Genomic DNA, 4,154 nt, shown 5'->3' with positions numbered 1-4,154 from the left:
GAACAATTCGATATCTGGCCCAGTGTATAGAACATTATTGGTAATAAGCGATCTTACAGCCTGTAACCCCTGATCATAGGGGATACAGGTGTATAAATTGCTCACATCAATAGTTGCCAGAATACAATTTGAAGGAACAAAATCAATAGCCAGTAGTTGATTCAATAATGATGTAGTGTCTTTCAAACGTAGATCTAGCCTGAACACAAGACTGCAAAAAGTAATCTAGATAAACAGATACACATTGGTATAAGGACCCTCTAGCGGATATGATGGGTCGTGCAGGCGGAATCTGGCTGTACTTGTGTATTTTTGGGAGGGAGCAAAGAAAAGGTGTAATAGGAAAGGTGGTAGACAATGCTTCAAATGCCGACTGCGAGAGTCGGTTATCGGCAAGAGCCTCCCTTAAAATAGAATCCAGTTCCTCCTTGTATTTATGTGTAGGATCTAATGGTAATTTAGAATATGTGTCAATGTCCGCAAGTTGGCGATCCAATTATTTCACATAATCAGCAGTATTCTGGACAATAATGGCCCTCCTTTGTCCGCCAGACGGACTACCACATCGTCATACTTGGACAATCAAATTAATGCCTCCCATTCAAGTTTCGACAGGTTGGAATGTCCATCAAATTGTTGTTTGTTGCTGGTTTGGACCTGATGATCTATGATCGTACAATAAGCTTTAATTGCTGAATTGTGTGATGTCGGGACAAATTTTGATTTAGCCCTTAAAGAAGGAGGAATCGTAGTAGAAGGAGAGGACATTGAAGGATGTATGTTGAAATATTCTGTAACTTTAAGCTGACTTTCCAATTTAAACTGTTCAACCCTCCATTCAAATGGATTTAGTTTGGTAATAGGGATGAAATTAAGTCCCAAAAACAAGATTTTATTTTCCACAGGTGTAAAGATGCAATCCAACAGGTTGAAAATCATTTCCGTTTGGTGTACGGACGATGTTTTGTGTTTTGCCCTTTGCCCCTGGCCTCCTCGCCTCGTGTAGTGCCTTCAGGGTCGGCAAGTTGGGCTTTGGGGCGCACCCCTAAAGGGGGGCGACCTGGGATCGAATCCTGATATTCGTTACCACTAGCGGATGCTGTACCCTCCATGGATGTTTCCGTATCCAGATGTGTAGTATTGAATCTATTAAAGGGAGGGATTTCCATACTCACAGATGCTCAGAGCACGACGCATTGTGAGTGATGACTCTAAAATTTAAGCAACATTGGATAATATGATCACGAAGTTTAGTGCCTGGGGGTATCCATTAGGGGAACTTGTAACATTAAAACAAAAAGTACTGAGAATTCTACACTCAGTGACGCTTAAGAGTCCTGAAAAAAAAAACCAGAAGCGGATAGATTGATGTGGGTTAATAAATGTAATACCTAAAGTCATAACATAAAGCGTATTAGCAAACAATTTTGGCCCATTGAGCAATCAAACACCTTTCATCTTTGTCCGGGACGAGGCTCATGGCAGCTTACAAGAATATTCAAGACCATTTGGTCAAAACTAATATTATGTTTCCCCCAATTAAGTAATCTTCCCAAGGTTTTTTCTTAAGTATATGCAAACCAGGTTGCTTCCTTTGCCTCGGGTGTACCTCTTGTAGCCACCTGTTGGCAGGGGACAGTTTTATTAAGTGGAAAACGATTTAAGATTAGACATCATGTTACCTGCTCTACAAAATTTGTGGTTTATCTCTTAAGTTGCCCATGTGGCTTACACTATGTTGGGAAGACTGAGTGTACTTTCAAGGAGAGGATGGTGGGTCACAGAACATCAATTGGGGCAGCATTGGCGACAGGACATAGTGACCAGCCCGTCAACCGCCATTTTTTAAATGCCATACATACTTTGACAGTCCTAAAACATCGTATTATTGACCATATTCCCCCTCTAATATGCGGAGGTAATCGGGGACTGTGTTTATTGAAAGCAGAGGCTAAATGGATCTTTCTATTGGATACCCTATCACCAAGGGGTCTTAACGAGCAGACAGGTCTATCATGCTTTCTGTGAGACTCCATAAATACAAGGTTTTGATGACAGATAGTTGCTTGTGCTTTATTGATAATTGACTTAGAGCCATCTGAAGTCTCAGTATTACAATTATTTTATGGATATATGAGATTGCACACATCAGGCCATGTCAGCATTGTTGTGACAACATTACCTAGCATTATTAGAATTGTCATTTGACAGATGCTTGTTTCAAACTTTTTGAACATCTGATGTAACAATTTATGCTGCTAGCAGCGGTGCGGTTACAGCCTTTTCAATATAACAGGTGTATAGATGCCTTGATACAATGTATCCATTGTGACCAACAGTCACTTGTTTGTTAGCCCGTTATTATGTTACTTATTTTTGTAACACACTATATGAATTTATGTGGGGTGTTTTATGTACATGTTCTAATCACCTAATAGGTGTAAGATTTTCCGTGACGCCACGACCCAGCGACCCGTGATGACGTTATTTGGCTGAGCAGGTTCGGCGGACGGTGGGCGGCACGGACGGTCTGCAGGGGTACTTAAGTAAGCTTGTTTGTGTAAGTCTTTAACCTGATGAAAATGTCTAAATACAGACGTTGAAACGTTGATGTACATTTGCCTGCGTTGAGTCATGATTTTACATGGAGCTGTGAGTGCCGCCAACAGCTGATGTGTGTATATATATATATATATATATATATGTATGAGGAAAAGGGGGGATGAGGGATGTATAGCGACCACGGTGTCTATTGATAAAGTATAAAATTGCCAATTATAATAAAAATTATTTATTTAACATAAAAGTTTACATAAAAGAGACACATAAAAATGGGACAACAATACATACACAGCTGAACTAAAAGCACTTAAATGAACATATAAAACTACATTAAGAACAAGTAAAAGAGATTTTCCTTATCTTAGATGAGGTAGGTACAGGTTTTCAACGCGTTTCGTCTCATAAGACTTCTTCAAGGAGTAGGGACAGAATGAACCTGCAAGTCTATTTATAGCCATATTGCTTGGTGGGAGGGTTGTGACATCACAGGGAGTCATGTTATTCAATTATATACTAAATGCTTCTAATCTATTTGCAGGTGCAGTCTAATTGGAACCAGGTTTCTGGGAGCTACTTATACATTAGAAACGAGTGTGTTGTAAGGTTTAAAGGTACTTAAAAACACAACATAAGCAGTTTCAAAGGTATAATTGCGGTGCTTCCGCCACACTTCTGGTGGTGGAGGATGCGGTTCGTCATTTCCGCCCCACTTCCGGTTGCGTCTGCGCATGCGCCCGCGGCGGCTCAGGGTTACCATGCAATCCTCTATATGAGTGTCCATTGGATACTCCCGGCGGCTGTAATCGGGGGGGGGGGGGGACTCTGCTTCATTGTGTCTCTAGCTCGGCGGCCATATTGGGTGGGATTGTGTCCATATAACTTCATGCTGCGGTGGCCATTTTCTAGAAGTTCATCATATACACATATCCCTTTTTATGAAATACGGTACAAAAACCTTTTCTGCCTCTCACTGACACTCCCCCCTATTCCTTCCAAACCCCCCCCTCCCCTCATTAAGTGAATCTGCCCTGGTGTCTACCCCCCCCCCCCCCCACCCTCCTTGCATCCCCCCCCCCTTCCGCTCGGTTCTAGTTAATTAATGCTCACCATTTCACAACTAATAAAACACTGTAGCAAAAAGATAAATTCACCTCTAATACTAAGGGTTGGAGTAGTAACCCAGAAGGCACAACGTCGTTACAGTCACACCACGCTGGAAATGCCCAAACACGCCCGATCTTGGAAGCCAAGCAGCGTTGGGCCTGATCAGTACCAGCAAGGGGGACCATCTGGGAAGATCAGGTACTGTATAGCAGGAGAACAGATAGTGGCCTGAGAAAGGTGTACACTCCGTGCAATATAAACTCATAGATAGAACACTGAACACTATATTCAAAATAAAGTTTTTAAATTAGGAGTAATCAGCACAGGGGTGCATATAAGCAATGGTTGATACAATCACCTCACTTTTTAATCACACTCACTATATAAATAAATATACATTATTATTTATAAGCACGAGCACCTTTTAAAGTTAAGACAAGCCCAGCACTTTATTTATTAATAAATATAATAGTCCTGAGTCACTTATA

At 41.2% G+C, this 4,154-nt stretch overlaps 1 pseudogene; it reads left to right on the top strand.

Moving 5' to 3' along the window:
- The first annotated feature begins 3,757 nt into the window (after window positions 1-3,757).
- LOC134939108 (5S ribosomal RNA) lies at window positions 3,758-3,876 on the top strand (annotated as a pseudogene).
- Window positions 3,877-4,154: the final 278 nt, after the last annotated feature.

Source organism: Pseudophryne corroboree, chromosome 6 (assembly GCF_028390025.1).
Source record: "Pseudophryne corroboree isolate aPseCor3 chromosome 6, aPseCor3.hap2, whole genome shotgun sequence".
In the NCBI taxonomy this organism is placed as follows: domain Eukaryota; kingdom Metazoa; phylum Chordata; class Amphibia; order Anura; family Myobatrachidae; genus Pseudophryne; species Pseudophryne corroboree.
Note: the sequence above shows the minus strand (reverse complement) of the source record. Positions and strands in the feature narration are given on the sequence as shown.